Consider the following 19,533-nt stretch of genomic DNA (forward strand, 5'->3'; position numbering starts at 1 on the left):
GGTAAATTTTACCTTAAGATTAATTTGTTAGTCGGAAATACTGGAATTGATCAAAAGTCTCAGACTTCTAATCATGCACAGAAAAGGGAAAAGATGGGAGGGAAAATGTTCTTTGCTGGTGGTTGAAGAGATGAGGGTGGATACAAATCCCGCTGGGGTTAGTTCTGTCTTGACTTTGGTGGCGGGGCTTTGACCTCTCTACATGTCCACACTTTTTTCAGTGTGTCAGAAAGAAAGATTTAAAATCAGATAGATTTGCATCTAAACCCTGGCATTCCCACTTCCAGCTACAGTGGCCTTCACTAAGGTGATTTATTCCTCTCAGTCCTATTTTGCAAAATGGAGATGATAAAATCTACTTTGCAGAACTTAGAGAGTTCAATGAGGTAAAATGTCAAAATGATATCATTCAAGAGAATTTAATGAAAACCTCTTGCTCTTCTTTTTATCTCTCTTCTCTGAGCAGGTGTTCTGGTTCTTTACCAAGGCAAATTCCACACTCTCTTTCCTCTCCTGGGACCTATTATATTCCTTTTCTGTCTTAGGTCTTTAGCCTTGTCTTCTCCAATGCCTCCTTCTCAGTTTATAAATTTACTCATAACTCCCTCATCCTTAAAAACAACAAAAATTCCCAAACCCTTGCTTTTGCTCTGGCTTCAGATTAAGCAGCTCTTCTATGCTTAGCCCTTCCTTTAGCACCAAACTTCTTGAAAATCCTCACCTGCTGTTTGCTTTCCCCATTCATTCTTCAGTGGCTCCATCCACCCTGCTGACATGAAGCTCCAGCTGCCTCCCAACAGCCAGTGCTTTCTCTATAGGATGTCTCGCCATTGACCACATCTCTGTTTTCTTGCTTTTGTTTATTTTTTACTTGTTTGTCGTTAAATGCTCATCTCCCTTAGCTTCCCCAGTATAAGACATTTCTAATTTGATTCTCTCTTTTCCTCCTGCTCTGATTATTACTTTTCAGTCTCTTTAGTTAGCTACACCTTCTCCTTCGATTCACTTTGTAAATTAGTGTTTCCTTTCCTTCTGTGTTCTTTTCTTGCTCCATCCATCATCTCTCTGAGTCATCTTACAAAGGCATTACAACTGTTCACAGATATCCACTTTATTTTTGTTCCTGGGTACATGGGAAGATTGCATTCCCCCTGTTTCTAAGCCATGGCAAAGCATGTGCCTTCTTTTGGTCTGTAAAAAGTAAGCACACATGATGTGTCACTTCCTGGCAGAAGCATTTAATTGACAGTGCTTAAGCCTACAGCTGCTCTTCCCTTCCTGCATGACAAGGCAGGTGCCATAAAACCAAAGTAGCCCAGGAAAGTGAAGCAGAATACAGAAAGCTTTGCATGAGAAAAAATAAATAAACTTTTGTTACATCACTGAAATTGGTCATTTTTGACTGTAGGTTCTCTGACCTTTCAATACAAAGACAAGAATGGGAAGTATTAGGATCCTGGTGTACTATTACTACTTTCATTCTATTTCAGTTGTTACGTATGTTTAAGGAAATTTCAATAAAGAAAAACATTTAATTTTTTTTTGGTGTCAGCGAAAAGGAATTTACCCTACGGGTCATTGCAGATGGACACAGAAAACTGCATTCCAGGTGCCATCGCTTCACACTTTAGAGTGAAGTGACCACCGACTCCCCAATTTTTCCTCAATAAGCAATCATCTTCGATAAGTTGTAGAGCTGTTGCCTAGTTTTTCAAGTCAGAAACTTAAGTCACCCCTGGATTTTGTTCCTCCTTTACCCTTCATATATTAGCACCACAAATCCTGTTGATTTTACCATCTAAACTTAAAAAAAAAATCTTTCCTGAAGTCTGGGTGGGACTCCCAGTCATCCAGTCACAACCCCACTCCTGTGACATCATTACCCTTCATATATTAGCACCACAAATCCTGTTGATTTTACCATCTAAACTTAAAAAAAAATCTTTCCTGAAGTCTGGGTGGGACTCCCAGTCATCCAGTCACAACCCCACTCCTGTGACATCATGCCGATGGTCCCTTCACAGCATCTGTCTTCCTCCATCTGTTCTCCATGTAACAGACAGAATTTCCTGCCTTGAAATCATTCCCTTTGCCCTTTGGGTGAAATCCTCCACATCATGCAGAGGCTCTGGATTGATCTCCAGTCTCCCCGCCTACCTCTCTTGTCCTCACGTCTCTACTCCAGCCATTCCAACATCTCCCATTTCCCTCAAAGTATTGTGTTCCTTGACCTCCGTCTCAGAATCATCAAACATGCTGACATCTCCAATCTAGAGTTCCTGCTCCCTTTTCTAATTAGTTACTCCAATGAATTGAATTCTTCCCATTTCAGCTTGTATGTCACAATCCCTGACACATCGGAAACACTAAATAAATATGTGTTGATTGATTAATTCTCCTTTCTCTTATTCCAATTGAGATGCTCACCAACTCCTAACCATATTATTGAAATAGCCTCTAACTCTTTTCCCTGCTACTCTCTGTCCCTTTCAACTGCAGTGTCCACCATGCAGATTCTAGTTGCCTGGGTGTTGAATATTACTAGGTTTAATTTTCTAAAATTTTATCCTTTAGTTATTACTATCTTCCTTGCTTGTCTCATTTAATTATATCCTGTAATCTTAATACAATGATTGGGTATGATAATTAGTTAGATAAATGATTAATCTTTTGATTAATATACTGATTAGTCACAATACATTTTATTTATTAAAAACAATATTTAGTTGGAATCGGGTCATGTTTTTATCGAAGTTGTCTCAGGAGTTAAACATCATGGCTTCTTACAATGCACAGCACAAACTTGGAAAATTCATTTTCTTGCTAACTGCAGCAAAGTTTAAAAATTTTTACTCAAAATGGGTTATAAGTTACAATGCCAGAGTCATGTTTTCTTGTCTTTTAGATGCCACTAAATCACAGCTCAGTATCACCAAAGTATATTGAATTTTACACAGCTTACTTTACAGGCAAAAATTGTGAGCATAACTCCTTTCAAAAGATACGAAATCTAATAGTAAGCTACCCAGAAAGATGGATAATTTATATTGTTTCTCTCAACAAAAGAAGCAATCGAAGTATGACTTATGAGAACTAGACTACATTTAGAAATTAAAAGAAATGAAACACTAGAAACCAACAAAACAGCACTAAATATAGTGAGAAAAATAGGAAACATAACAATGTGAAGCTTCTACAATTAAATAAACCTTTATGTATGTAGGGAATAAATAATTCAACAGAAAATTCTTAATTAGAAAGTATAATATAATTTGTAAAATAAATATATGACTACAGTACAGCAAAAAAAAAAAAAAAAAAAAAAAAAGCATTTTAAGCAAGATTATAGGTCTTGTCCAAATATAGAGAAAGATTTTGGTCAACTAAAGCATTAGGATTGTTGACAAACACTTTACTCAAGTAGGATCTAATGGAAGTTTCTCTTGGTGTCTGATTCATCAAATTCACATTCTTAAGGTACGTATTTCAGAAGCAGATTTTATTATTTAATGATTTTTGCTTTTCATAAGTTCAGATATTGTTACATTTGCAATTCTGGGGATATAAATATTAAGCATGTTGACATCCCTTTCATTAGCCACTAATGGTTTTCTCTGGATAGAACTAATTTGGTCATTCCCAAACTGGTGTGCCTCATTCCAAACAAACTCATCTATATGGAATAAAATAACTTTTATATGCCTTGTTTGTATGTCTTTTATAAAGTTGATAAAGGACAACCAAATTAATAGTTACATTGAGAGAATAGATACAACCGTAAAGAATGGCAAAGTCATTATTTTTAAATTGATTCCATTTTCAAATTTTGTAGTAGTAAGATAACATTGTAAGCCATATATTACTACCCTTGTAAAAGTTGTAAGAAACCAATAATGAGTAATTCTACATTTTCTAGCTAATGGTATGGTGCAAACAAACATTTATCAAAATACAAATGAGGTTCATATGCACATCAACTCTTTATCCTAAGTATCGTTAGGAGTTATAAGGCCCCAAACAAACTCTTGAGAGTAAGGCTTTTAAAAGAAAGAATAACATTTTAAGTGCATAGCTATTACAAACTCATTTGATATTCATTTTAATTGCAATGACTATAATGAATATACTTTGTATTCAAACAGATGTCACAAGTACTACTACAGAAGTTTCAATATAATTCAGTCTTAGTTAAGAACGAGTAAATGAATATTTAAAATTGAATGTTATCAGGAAGGGGAAAAAAACAATTACAGTAAACATTAGCTCCTTAAAACAGGAAATTAAAGATTTTTATTAAACTGTGTTCTGTCTTATTTGGACATGCGCAGAATATAATAATACAGGGAACTTGCCATGGCAACCCCTCCTTTTCCTTGCATCTGCTCTTCTACAGATTAGCTAGCCTGGAAAACAGAAATTAGGTGTGTGGAAAATGACTCAGAGGGTTAGGCTGAAATTCACTTTACAATATTTAGGGACTCTTTTGTCAAGAGGATTAAAACCACTATCACACCGATTTATTTTAGCTGAAGGTAATTACGCATGCCATTTTATTTCAGTAAGTCCAATAAATCCTCATCTTCCTTTTAATCTTCTCCCATGTGAAGGGCTGGCTCCTTAAATTCTGACGTGAGAGACCTTCACACCCAAAATTAAAGACAGTGATTCTCAATGTATGGTTTACAGAATTACCTCCGGATGTTTGTCAAAAGCAAACATTCCTGGGCCCCAGCCAAGTTCCTTTATTTATTTATTTTTTTGGTGGCTGGCTGGTGCAGGGATCCGAACCCATGACCTGATGTTTGTCAAAAGCAAACATTCCTGGGCCCCAGCCAAGTTCCTTTATTTATTTATTTTTTCGGTGGCTGGCTGGTGCAGGGATCCGAATCCATGACCTTGGGGTTATATGGCTGGTGCAGGGATCCGAACCCATGACCTTGGCTGTGCGTTAACCAACCGAGCAACTGGCCAGTCCTTTTATTTATTTATTTGCCTTTTGGCAAATTTTAATTTATTTTTTATTTTTTTGGCAGCTGGCTGGTATGGGATCTGAACCCCTGACCTTGGTGTTATAAGGCTGCATTCTAACCAAATGAGCTAACTGGCCAACCTTCTAGCTAAATTCTGTCAAAGCCTGGGAGTAGGGTCATGGAGTCAGCATTTGGACAAGTAACTCGAAAATCCTGATGCACTCTCCTGCTAAAAACCAACTTCCTGAAGGTTGGATAAGGTGATATTTAAAGTTATATATTTTATACAAATCAATAAGTATTCAAGCATTTATTAGTACAGACCCTATGTGAATGAAAGATTTGATATATATAGGGTAATTCAAAAAGTCAAGAAGCATGTGATTAAGCTTATTTTCAAAGTACAATGTATTAAGTACAATAAGGATTGACAACGTCTGGAAGCACAAAGAAAATAGTGCATTTACTGTGCAGATTAAAATTCCACTCTTTGTATTAGTTTGTTTTTGTGTTGTTACAACAGAGTAGCTGAGACTGGGTAACTTATAAAGAAAAGCGGTTTATTTGGCTTGTGATTCTGGGACAGCTGCATCTGGCCTGGGCCTCAGGCTGCTTCTACTCATGGTGGAAAGTGGCAGGCAGCTGGCGGGTGCAAGATCACATGGCGAGAGGAAGCACGACAGGCAAGACAGACGGAGGGAGGCGGGAGGTGCTAGGGTCCTTTAAACAACCAGCTCTGGTGGGAATTAATACAGCAAGAACTCACTCACTAGCCTTCCCCACCCAGGGCTTTAATCTACTCATGAGGGATCCATCCCTATGACCCAAACTTCTCCCAACATCGCCAAGTTGGGGATCAGATTTTGACCTGAGCTTTGGGGGGGACAATACTTCCAAACTCCACCATTCTTGATTTCAATTTAGCACTTCTTCCTCTAAAAAGGGTGTCTGCAGGTTGAAGAGAAGTGTGTTTATTTCATTATTAGAAAGTATAACTAACATATTGTTTAAAAATAAGTTTATCCCATTTTACCTGATGTTTTCTACATTCTACGCTTTGAAAAGGAGGGTAATAAGTGAATGAGGCTTCTTGGTGTCAGAGAGGAAAAAACCAGGAGTATAAATGACAGAAAAGAAAGGAGCTAAACTGTAAGATCAGGAGCACTAAAGACAAACTATCTTTCTCACCTCCAGTCTAATTCCCCTGGTACCTAAACTATAAGTTAACTTACTTGGAAGCCATATTGTGTTTTTGAACCACCAGAGCAAAATTCTTAAAGTGAAAGTTGACTTGGGAGTGTCATAGAAGAAAGAAATAAAATAAAGAAAATAAAGCAGAGGGTACCCAGTTTTTTTCTGGTCAGCAATTTCCCCCCACCTTTACCCCCACTCCAGGACTGATGCCTAATTAACTAAAATCTGTGAAAAGAACTGTAGTAAGGAGCATTCCCTCAGGACCCAAAGTGAAGACAAGATGTTGAAATTCATCAACGGTTCCCATTGTCCTTGGTTTTATAGTTCTTGTTTGACTTATCCTAGCGCTAATAACAGGATCCAATAAAACAAATAAGTATATAAATAAGCTATAAGAAGTGAAGTGAAGATGAAGAGAAAAAGCAATTGGTCTGTAGGGACTTAAAGGTTTTCCATTGTCCATAGAAGTGGTTTTTAAAGAGCAGTTGCTAAACAGAAACATCAGCATCACCTGGAAACTCATTGTATTTTGCTCAGGCTGCCATTAAAAATTAAATGACAGAAATTTATATTTTCACAGTTCTGGGAAGTCCAAGTCAGAGTGCTGGTTAATTTGTTTTTTGGTGAGGTCTCTTTTCTTGGCTTGTGGATGGCCACCTTCTTGCTGAGTCCTCACATGGTGCAGAGAGAAAAAGAGCTTGCTTGCTTTCTTTTTAGAAGGACACTAATCCTATCCGATTGGGACCCCACCATTATGACCTTATTTAACCTTAATTACTTCCTAAAATACCTGCCTTTATATACAGCCACACTGGGGGCTAGTGCTTCAATATATGAATTTTGGAGCGACACAATTCAGTCCATAGCCCTCATTACAAATGCAAATTCTCAAGCCACAGTTCAAACCTATTGAATAAGAAGCTCAGGGAATGGGGGCCCAGCAATTTGTGTTTTATTCATCTCTCTGGGTTATTCTAATGCACATTAAAGTCTGAGAAGCACCGGACTGCAGGATAATGTCCCAAATCCACAGCACAACATTTACTTTCCTCCCCAGTCTGTTCTCTCTTATTTTTCACCTTTATTTCTTACTGCTCTTCAGCATGAACTCTATCCTTTTGCCTAACAACTTCTCATCATGACCTGAATGATTTCATATTCTATCTTCTAAACCAATATTTATTCTGTTACCAACCAGGAACTGTCTTTCTGCCACTTTAATTAAGCATTACCTCAACATTCCAGACACAGTCACCTTTTCTTCCTCCAAACAACAGAAGCACTAATTGTCTGAACTGATCATTTTTATATTTTGCAGATTTTACTTTCTTAGAGTTCATTGGATATGCTGTCTGTAATTCTAGTACAAGGCTTTGCACATAGAAAGAACACAAATCTTGACAATTTGTATGCTATTTTGCTTAAACCTCTATAAGCTGCAACAACTGCTGCAATTCAATACTGATTTAGGGCATCAAACAGTCCATTGGTCCCTGACATAGCACAATGTCACTTCCAAAGGTGCTTAATATTTTTTTTAAAAAACGATATGCTATCTGCTACTTAGCAGAACCAATAAGTGCTCAGTATATTACCTCATTAAATTCTCACAATTATAATGCTTGAAATAGGCAATACATAGGCATTATTAATAGGCTTGACAGAAAAAGACACTGTTCTTAGTACCAACAGATCAGTTGTACACCTTGGTGACTATAGTTAGTAACAATGTAACAATTATAATGCTTGAAATAGGCAATACATAGGCATTATTAATAGGCTTGACAGAAAAAGATACTGGAAACAGAAAAAGACACTGTTCTTAGTACCAACAGATCAGTTGTACACCTTGGTGACTATAGTTAGTAACAATGTCTTACATTATTGAAAATTGCTAAGAGGAGATTTTAACTTGTTCTCACTACAAAAAATGGTAAGCATATGCGATGATACATATTTTAATTAGCCCGATTTAGCCATTCCACAATGTATACATATTTCAAAACATATCATACACGATAATATATACAGTTTTTATTTGTCACTTAACATAAATAAATTTTAGAAAAGAGTTCAATTAATTCTTCCAAGTCATATACCCGGGAAGTGACAAGTGTATAAATGATTAGCCTGCCCTTCTTTCTTTGACTCAAAGCACATGTTTATTTCCACCATGTTATATTACAGACCGAGGTATGTAGTTTTCTGTCAACATCTTGAATTTACTGCCAAGACTCCCAGACCATATGGGTCTTTCTTACAGTAAAGTTATTTCCAGTACATCCTTTGGAATTTCTCTATTCTTTATATCCCAACACAACACAGTCTTGTACATGCACATGCATTGCGGGCATACACACATACACACACACATCCCTATGCCTAAAGCATTGCTAAAAGTAGGCCATCACAAAAAAAAAAAAAAAAAAAAAAATTGTAGGCTGAGCTTCTTGAGACAGAAACTGTTTAATTACTATAGACAACAAAGTGCTCTAAATTCTAGTGTTATTCTGTATACTACTTACCTGCAGTCAGCCTTAAGAATCCACCTGGAGAATTCAAAGGGAATTACTTGAAAGTTCACAAGGAGCTCTGATAAACTTTTGCCCAAAGCAACTACTGATAATTAAGCTCCAGGAATGCACACACACACATATATGTATATAAAGTGGAAAAATTTGTAAGTTTAAAAACAATGGAATTTTCTTTTAAAAAAAGTCATACTTTTAAAGCTTCATTCCCCAGAAAACAAAGTGATTCTATTTTTTTACTTATTTACAGCTGCCTGCACATTGAAGACTGGACTGTAAGATAATAAACCACACCTGTTGGATTGTTTAGGTGATTCCAAGCACCCGCTGAGATAGTAATTAAAAGTAACATTCCATTCTCAGCCTACCTGGGGTGTTCAACAACCTAGACATCTTGCAGAAATAGGAGACATACTGCTCGCAGTACTCCGCGCTGCTGGTGATGGCGCTGATCTGGTCCATGGAGGCACTGTAAACCAGCTGAGTCACCGAGTATTTTTCTGGGTTGTGGCCGACCACAGTTGTCTGCATCTGCAAGTCATGAGACACAATGGTCCACACTTTGTCCTCTGTGGGAGAAAAAATGACCAGGAGAATGGGTCATTAGTATGCAAATGATTCTTCAAATGTCAGGAAATAATTGAGCTACACTTGAATTGGTATTTTCACTGAACTGGTGTAGAACAGAATCAAGGATCACAGTCCTTAAAATAACTCCTGCTCTTCTCTCATGCCTAACTTGTGCTTATAAGGACAAAGTAGAAAAGTACATTTTTATTAAAAACAAATTCAAGATACTTCCTGAAAACGAAACAGAAAAAGTAGGTCATGTATCTGGTAGGTGCTCTGATGTCTGCTACATGGAATGTGAGGTCCATCATGTGGTGACTCCTTCCTGACTTTATAACCCATCCTTCCTCCAGTAGAACAGAATTTGCTCTTTGCTAAATGAAACATGCTCTCTCAAGCCTCTGGGTCTTCCTACATGCTGTTAGTTCTAACCAGAATATGCATCCTCATCTTGTCAACAAATGTTCTTTCCACCCTGACCTTTCAGGCAAAATTAGACTCTGTGTTCTCTGCTATTGAAATGCTCTATACATGTGGAATAAAGCAGGTGAGTAATTATCTTGGTGTTTTGGACCCTGAACAATTCAGTGTGCAAAAGAAGCAGCAGATATAAGGTATATAAGGTTAAATAAAAGCTCTCTACACATTTGAATTTTAATCAGAAGCATCACTATGAATCTAAGATAATGTTACCTTTAAAAAATATGTGGACATATGCCTTAACTCTGTACCCTGAAAAAACTCCACAACAAGGACCAACCACTAACACCAGATTTTCATCACTAAGCACCATTTTCTGTTAAAAAAAATTAAAGATATAACTAATTCCAAGGCTGGAAATATACAAGATGAAGAATGAGCCAGGAACATATGAAACTAGAAACAAATTAAGCTATTGGAGACTGAAGGCAGTTCAGAAACCCCCAGTGCCAAAGGAGTGAGAATTTCCTTCAATGGATTAAAACACATTAAGTATATTTAATCTATGAGTTTATTAAAATTTTAAAAAAATGTTTGATTTTGGAACATGTTACATATCCCAGCTCATTATTTTGAATATTGGTGAATAAAGGTGAAGAATTAAGCATTTATTCTATGTTTCCTGCATGAACTGTAACTAAATATTCTCTTTGTGGAAATATTCAGCTTATAAAAAAAAACTGAATGATGGACTTAAAGAATAACTCCTAACACGTTAGCAGGATTTAAGCAACGATCATCAATGGCTGCTAATATAACCAAAAGTAAAATCAGAGATGATGTGTCTCAAGGTGGAAGTACACAACCAACGTTCCATGTAACTTTGCATGTAAAGTGTTGACCAAAATCAAGCATGAATTTGACCAAGCATATAGATCTAACTGCTGATTTCCAAGAAATATAGGGGAGAAGGACCATGTTCAATGACAACAAGAGGAAACAATCCATGAAATCCAGGCTGTGGCAAACTCTAGAGCTCAATCTAGATTTTTTTCAACTAATAAATTGCAAAGGAAGAGGGTGGGGGAGGGATGGGGGTGGGGGGAGAAAGAGACAGAGGGAGAGCTGTAGATTCAAAGAGCCTTCCTCAGCATCCCTCATGCAGTCTTCCTTATTTCTGTAAATGGCACCTCCATTCTTCCAGCTGCTCAGGACAAAAACCCTGGATTCACTGTTAACTCCTTTCTTTCTTCTACAGGCATCATCCAACCTTGCAGACAGTCCTGTCTGCTCTACCTTCAGTACATGAGCATATTCAGAATCAGAGCACTCCTTCCCCCCAGGCCCACCCCCACTACTCCAGTCAAAGCCACCACCGTGGCTCGCACCAAGACCCCTCTGCTTCCCACCCTTGTGTCCTCACATCTACTCTCAAGACAGCAGCCAGGGTGAGCCTTTTCAGATAGAAGTTGGAATCTGACACTTCGCATGGCAGCAGGTCTTGCTCAGAGTAAAGGCCAAGTCCTTGCAACAGCTGTGGTCCCCTCATGCTCGGCTCCTCCTGGCTCTGCCCTCACACCCCATGACTCTCCTCTTGCTCACCTGCCTCCTGACCTCCTTGCATTTCTCAAACCCATCGGGAGGCTCCCTCCTCGGAGCCTCTGCACCTGCCCTCCACTCCATTTCCTCTGGGCCCCTCCTCCTGCTCCTCCAGACCTCGGCCCCAATGCCAGCACCTCCTGCACTGTGTCCTGTTGTGGCTGCTCTCTACCTCTCTGTCCTGCTTGATTTTTCTCCCTAGCATTCATCTCCATCTGACTTGGGCATATGGTAATTCTTTTTTTTTTTTTAAATGTTTGTCTCCCCACAATAAAAGGTAAGAAGGCAGGGATTGCACAGTAATGGACACATAATAGGCCTTCCAAAAAATTAGTTGAGTAGAAAAATGAATTGAGCAAAAATACTTGATCTAGAAACTGCTTACAATGATTTCCGTTCCAGTCCTGGCTCTGGAAGACTCAGTAAGTCACTTCCCTCTCTAAGCTCTAATTTCCCTTCATCTAGAACAACATGCTTCTCTACTAGAATACTTGCCAGTTAGCTCTTCTTGATTCAATTAAAACAAGTCTAGTTATGGCCCACTATCATAATATATTTTCTACAGGACAATTATTTTTCCAGTTTTCCTTTAGCCAGTTGGAAGTGCCTTCCTTTCGTTGCTCTGACACAGCAAAGAAGCCACTACATGTTTTCCTAAGTCTGTCACTTTCTGACATGATTCTGACAACAAACTGATTGTCATTTATATTCAGGCCTGCAGATTTACCTTCACCTAATTAAAGATCCATTAATTAAATTAGGTTAATTTTCTCCCTTTTCTTTTACAATCAGCCTCTGGCACAGAAATCTCTAATGTCTGCCGTTGCTTCCTTTTTATTTTTTAACAAATCTCTACCAAGAGCCTTGTTGTACAGCAGTACTCTGGAACTCCATTTATTTAATTCATGATGGAATAGCATTCTAACCCGACCTCTTCTTTAAAGGATCATAACCCTCTTCGATACATACAAAATCAGGTTCGTGAAGGAAAGCATTAATTTAAGCAAGTAAAACAAAATGGTCACCCATTTATGGTCTGTGTCTTATACAACACTAACAGCTTTAAAAATATTGATCAATTTGTTAAGATTGATGAATCTCTAACATTTTGATCCTAATGACTTTTTGGTCCTAAACTCTACATCCCACTCCTTCCACCACGCACATTTTAGTATCAAACCTCTGTGTATGATCTTCTTCATGTTTGTTTTATAGACCATTCATTCATTCAACAAATATTATTAAGTACTACTACACAGCATAAAAATCTAGGCATTGGAGAAAACATGACGAAAAAAGTATTCAAAAAATTTTTGGAGGTTACATTCTTTCATTCTAGTTGGAGGGAACTGACAATAAACAAAACAATTGCAATTAAAAATATGCATAGTTACAATGTCTAGGAGAAAAACTAAATTAAGGAAGGGAATGATAACCTGTGTGTATGGGGATTACATTTTTAAATATAGAGGAAACCTTAAAAGGCTTCACTGAGAAAGTGATGTTTGAATAAATAAGGTACTTATCCAGAAAGCCATGTGGATGTCCGGGGAAGATATTCCAGACAGATGGAATGGAAATGGAAATGTTCTAATTTTGGAACATTCCTGGCATCATTCATGTATACGAAGAAGTCAGTGAATGTGAAAGGGAAGACTAGAGGGTGCTGAGGTCAGAGAGATAATGTGGGTGGGAGCAGGCATGGCCAGTCGAGTGGGAGTGTCATATAAAGGATTTGGCTTATATTCAAAGAGACAAGGAAAGTTGTTGGCATCGAATGGTTTTGAGCAGAAAAGCAGTGTGTTCTAACTTATTGACATACCATTCTTTGCTTCAATAACATTATATATCAGAAAGGTCTGGAAAAGAGATACACACATATGTGTTTTATAAGGAGATTTTAAATTTTTACAGTGTCATGACATTTTAAGACATTTTCTGTGATAATTGTGAGAACGTATAAAAGGTAAAATGTAAACTCTACTTTGATGGTATAAAACAACTACAGTTGATGCACTTTGCAAATTATTTTGCAATGCTTATATATTATTAATGAAATGGCTCCTTTAGAGATATTAAATCTTAAGTGACAAACACACACATATTAACGATTTTGCCGGTATCTGCCATCTAGAAGAAAGAAGGTGGTTACCTTCTGTGTAGATCTTCCTTTGCTAGTAACATAAGTGGAAAAATAAAAAAATTATTCCCATATTCACAGTGTGTTTATATAATGTGTGTTATCAGATAGGTGTGTAATGTAAATGTAAGCTACCGTGCATAGCAAATTCTAAATTTCTAAGTTCAATTTTCACAGAGAAGCAATGGATAAACTAGTGTCTCTTGAATACTGTCTTTGGATTACTGTGTTATGAAAACGGGCTTTGGTGTTACTGAGAACTTAGTATCTGACTCATCATGCAGTCATGTATTTTTAAATTATCACATTGTATATTATTGTAAACACGGGTTATTTAATGTTATGTTTCGAACACTGGGGCACAAATAGAACATACTGTGGACACACACCCCTGTCCTTGGCAATAATGGGGTCCTTGAGATAAACCAGCTTAGTGATGTTGACGTGAGTATGCTAAAAGGTCCCTCTGCTACCTACACCAGTGACCCCATATCCTCATTCTGTCTGTAACCCTCAAGTAATTCACTTCATGAGAACTGAATTCTTTACATGGCTGGAGCTCTGACCAGGGATTGATAAAGCCAGGGAAAGATCAGTGAAAAACAGCAAAAAATAATTCCTCCCAGAATATAACCAGTTTCTTAATCAAGCATATGTCTGTTCTCCGACTCCTTTCTATGTTATTCATATACAACTGGAACTGAATTCTTTACATGGCTGGAGCTCTGACCAGGGATTGATAAAGCCAGGGAAAGATCAGCGAAAAACAGCAAAAAATAATTCCTCCCAGAATATAACCAGTTTCTTAATCATGCATATGTCTGTTCTCCGACTCCTTTCTATGTTATTCATATACAACTGGAACTTCAAATTCAAGAGCAGGTCTATATATAAAATATTTAATAAAAGCCCAATCTGAGCTGAGACTAATGGAAAAGTGTTTATGTGTCCTGTACACCTCTACATGCAGCTAAGTGTTACTTTTGCTTTTCAAACAATATCACCTTACCATTCATGCCCAATTTGTTAATATGACCTTTTTTCAACATTTATTCACATTTGCTCTGAAATGATCCTTTAAAAGAAGAGAATGTTACAATACAAACTACCTAAACTTAAAACGGTACATAAAGCTTGTTAGGGTAGGAGGGGCCGATATACAAAGTGCAGTCCAAATTCTTTAGCTGCCTTATTATGGTTGCTCTTCAGGGATGACTTTGGGCCTCTCACTCTCAGTGAAACACAACAGGAAATCAACTATAATCCCTGCTTCACTTAAGATTTTCCATATTGGAAATAAGCCTCGGCCTGCTGGACAAAACTAGTAAACTCAATTTTCTATATCTTTAAATTTCTCCTCTACCTTACAAACTACATCCTAATACTTTTGTCTGTTTTCTTTGGGCATAGATGTATCCATGGCTACTAGTCTGATTCAGTCAATCAATATTTGATCATTGATGATGAGCAAACTATAAGCAAGGATCTCCAATGAAATGCTGTCACATTAATAAGAATTGCTTTTTCAAAACTTAAAATTTACAGTCCTATAGAGGCACATATCCAAAGGAACAAGCCTACCACTTAAAGAAGCCATGTCCTTATGTGAAGAATTTTGAATGTCAAATAGTACCAGTATAATGTTATCTTAGAGAGCATTCATTTGACTCTTTTCTGTTAGAGATTAAGAAACCAAGTCTCAAGAGGGATAAATGGCTTTCCCAAATATACTAAGAGTTAGAGGCACAATGATAGAAATGTTTTCTCCGAATTCTGGATTCAGTGCTCTTTTCACTCAATTACTCTGCATCTCTTTGACCAAGTGATGATGTACTTATTGACACATCAAAATTTTTATTGTTTTCCCCACAGTACCCCACTAATTTGGGGGGGGGCAAGGGGCAACATATAGGTACTACTTTAGACTTTTAAAATAAAAACAATGTATAACTTATTGCATCAAGAAAAATGTCAAAAATTGGAAATTTAATTCAATCATTCATATAGTCATAAACAATTTATTGAGTTCCTGATCTGGTCCAGCACTGTGCGGGGCTCTGAGGACCCAAAGATGAAAAGGACTTAAGTTCCTGTCCTCAATGAGCTTACAGTCCAGTGGAGGTGAGAGAACGTTAAGTTTACAATTACAAATTACAAACAAGTTCTAAAACAGAAATGTGCACAGGGTACTGTGAGTCCAGATAGAAAGTCCATATAACCCAGTTTCAGAAAGCCATGAAGCAACATGGTAGAGGTGGCATTTGTGGTGAATCATGACAGATAGGAGAAGGTAACAACAGCAATTTCATCCGTCTTATTGCTTAGACCAAATACCTTGGAGACAAAAGGGATTTAGTAAATGGAAATAAGGGATCTGGATAGATTAAAAATGGAAGGATCTGGAACAGTGAGCATAAGACTGCAGAGTCGTGACACTTGTGCAGGATTTGAAAGGTCCAGAGAATGGTCATAGGTGTGGGTGTTGGAAACTTGTGGAGATGAAAGATTAATTCATATTTTAACAGTCCTTTCTTCGAAAACAAGAATGTCTTTAACATTCATGTATTGAAAAAATATATTTAATAGCACATAATATGCCTGGCATTCATCTGAATTCTAGAGATACAGCAATGAGCAGGATATGACATCCCTCATCTCTGGCAACTTACAATCTACTATCCAAGTGTGGGAGGCAGAAATCAAACAAGTAAACACATAAATAACTAAAAGATTTATTTTACTTATTTATATCTTTTATGAAAAAAGTTTGGTAAGAAAAAAGAGTGATTAAGAAGAAAGACTATTTCAGGTAGATTGGTAAGAGAGGCCCTTTGGTTGAGCTAACAGCAAGCACAAAGGCGGTGAGGTAGGAATACTCTGGCAAGTTAATTTTGCTGGAGTGAAATAAGGAGAGGAAATGGTAAAAGACAAAAAAAGCAGGAACCAGACATTGTCATTACTTCTAAGCCACATTATGGGCTTTGAATTTTATCCTAAATGTCATGGAAAGTTAGCAGGGAGTTAAGCGGCCATGTGACTTGATTGGTTTATGCTTTATAGGTATGATTCTGGCTAATTGGAGGTGAATAATTAGTAGTGGGACAAGAATGGCAGCAGAACTAGCTGGGAATGACTGCTAAGGTACAGGGGATGGTGGCACCGTAGGCGATGAGAAGTTGAGTTTAACGATGGGATGTGAAGACAGAGGCGTCAAGATTTGGTAATGTTTTGGATGAGACACGTTAGGGAAAACATGAGACAAGGATCACTGTGAGGATTTTGGACTGAACATTTACCTGGGCAAATGATGGTGCCATTTTCTACCACGGGAAAAATTGTGGGAGAACCAGAGGAGCCAGTAAGGAGACCGAGAGTATGTAGCCAAGGAGGTAGAAGTAAAATCAGGGGAAGACACACGATGAGTTTCAAGAAAAAGAGAGTGGCCAGCTGACTGATTTGGTGTTGCAAGGTCAAGTAATATGAAGAGTGAATTAATTATTGGATTTATCAAAAGTGAGGGCATTTGTGATCTTAAAAGGCTGTCACTGGTCCAGCGTGAAAGCCTTATTAGATCAGGTTAAAGGGAGAACAGGAGGAAAGAAGAAAATTAAGACAATTCTTTCAAACCATTATCTTCCAGCAGAAGGAATAGAGATGGGGCAGATTCTGGTTTTTAATTTTAAGATGACTGTTATTACAGCGTGTCTGTATACAGACAAGAATTATCCAGAAAAGATAGATATACATATATGTATTTGCCAACAATATTTGTCAATTACAGCTTTACAGGAGAACTGGATCTACGGTTTATGGAATGTATATTGTACTCCTATAGGTATGTTGTGTTAAGATGATCATGATAGAGAAATGAATTATGTCTTACTGAATTCCTAATTTTAGAAACTTGAGTTATACAAGTTTGATTTATGTTAGGAGTGTTTAAACTAGGATATTTTAGTGTTAAAAATTAATGCAATCTATTAATGCTATATGTTACATTAAGAAAATGCATTAGAAATGACAGAATAATTTTAATAGAATCAGCTATTTGAGGGTACTTCAAAAAGGTCATGGAAAAACGGAATTAAAAGATAATATGAATCTTTCTACCAACTTTTTGAACATACCTTGTGCAGGGATAAATTGTAACTCCCCTATACATATGCAGAAAAAAAAAGTCTCAGGGAATTTTAACTATAATAAAGGATTCAAATGACTAGTCATGAATATTAGAATCCTTTTCTTTCATCAGCAAAAGGAAATGTTTATAATCAACAACGTCTATTCAACATTATGCTGGGGGCTTAGCTGCGACAATAAGAGAAATAAAACAAAAGAATAATAACAATAATAATAATTCTAAGAATTTGATAGAAGAGAGAGAGCTGATAATTTTTGAAGCCTATTAGAAACATCTTTAGCTTGATAAAGATTCTTAAATGTAAAAGAACAATATACAAAAATCAATCATATTTCCAATAACAAGCAATGAGAAAATACAATATTTTAAAAATATAATCTATGTATAATAAAATACAATCTCACAAAAAATATGCAAGATCTTTATGGATAGAAAATTTAAAACTTTATTGCACAGTATTAAAGAAGAATCACATAAATGAAGAAATATTCCATGTTCACGAATGGGAAGACTCAATATCATAAAGATATTAATTTTCTTCTAATTAGTCTTTAAATTAAATGTATTTTTAATTAAAATCCTAATAATTAGTATGCACACATGCATGTGTGTGTGTGTGTAAATGAAATTGAACAGCTGATTTAAAAATTCTCATGCAGGAACCAAGATCCAAGAATGTCCAAAACATTCCTGAGGAAGAAAAACAGTGTAGAGAGAATTGGCCTATCAGACGTCATGACTAGCATAGGCTTCATACAGGCGTAGACAATTAGAATAATAAAACAAATGTTAGGAACTTAAAGCTAAATCTATGTATACACGGAAATTATTTAAATTAGAGCTGGCATTAGATATGTATGAGAAATTTGTAATTGTTTATCCATATTGAAAAAAATAATATTTGATCCTGGTCTCTAACTCTATACAAAAATCAATTCCAGATGGATTAAAGGCCTAGTGGAAAAGCAAAGCTTCAAAATATAGAGAAAAAAGCATAAAATAATATTTGTTTTATTTCTCAAACAAACCATAAAATGAGCACATTGTAATGGAAAAAATAGCCTCATATGATTTTGTTAAAATTAAGATCTCTTCCTTATCGAGACACCATAAACCATATAGAAAAGAAAGCCAGAGTAAAAGAGAGATTTGTAAGACAGATATACAACAAAAATTAGTGTCCAGCTATATAATTAACTTTTGCAAGTAGTAACAGAGATAATCCAAAAGAAAAATGGACAAGGGATATGAACTAACAATTCCCAAATGGGTAAGCTGAGTGGCCAACCAGCACCTGCAGATGCACATCTTCACTGTAATCAGGAAAATACAAATTAAAACTGCAATGAGATTTTATTTCATTTTGTCAGATTGATAAACACTTACAAATTTGTCTGTATTCCGAATTCTTCAGGATATAAATACCTAGACCTTTTGTACCCTGATTCTTGCAATTACTTTGGAAAACAATTTGGCACTAAATAGTAAGTTTAAAGATGAACATATCCTACAATAACAATTATTTCTAGTTATAAATCCTAGAGGAATTCTTAAACATTTGCATATGAAAATGTTTCATAACTATCTTTTTGCAAATAAAAACAACCTAAATAATTTTTGTAAATAAAAACAACCTAAAAGGCCATCCAAAAAGAGTGAAAAATACATTGAGCTATGATCATACAGTGGAATATTATAAAATATTTGAAAGTGAATCAACTAGAAGTATATTTATCAATAGGTTTGAATTACAAAATAAGAATAGTGAGTGGAAACCAAAAGTAAGGGGGAATTTGCAGTATGATACTATTTTTGTAAAGCTTAAGAACACAAAATATCAGTAAGATATTCTAAGGACTAAGAAAGAAAAATAGGATTGGGGACATATATAGGCTTTAATTTTATATTTAATGTTATATTTCCTTATCAAGGTGTTGGATACAAATCAGAATTATTTCATATAAAAAA

General features: G+C 36.3%; 1 long non-coding RNA gene across 1 annotated transcript in view; it reads right to left on the reverse strand.

Moving 5' to 3' along the window:
* Nucleotides 1-9,083: 9,083 nt before the first annotated feature.
* LOC103592122 overlaps nt 9,084-19,533 on the reverse strand; it is a 118,191-nt gene continuing 107,741 nt past the window's right edge. Inside the window, exon 3 of the long non-coding RNA XR_550642.1 lies at nt 9,084-9,264. This is a non-coding gene — a long non-coding RNA (uncharacterized LOC103592122). The remainder of the gene's footprint in view (nt 9,265-19,533) is intronic.

Source organism: Galeopterus variegatus, unplaced genomic scaffold (genome assembly GCF_000696425.1).
Source record: "Galeopterus variegatus unplaced genomic scaffold, G_variegatus-3.0.2 Scaffold1093, whole genome shotgun sequence".
In the NCBI taxonomy this organism is placed as follows: Eukaryota; Metazoa; Chordata; class Mammalia; order Dermoptera; family Cynocephalidae; genus Galeopterus; species Galeopterus variegatus.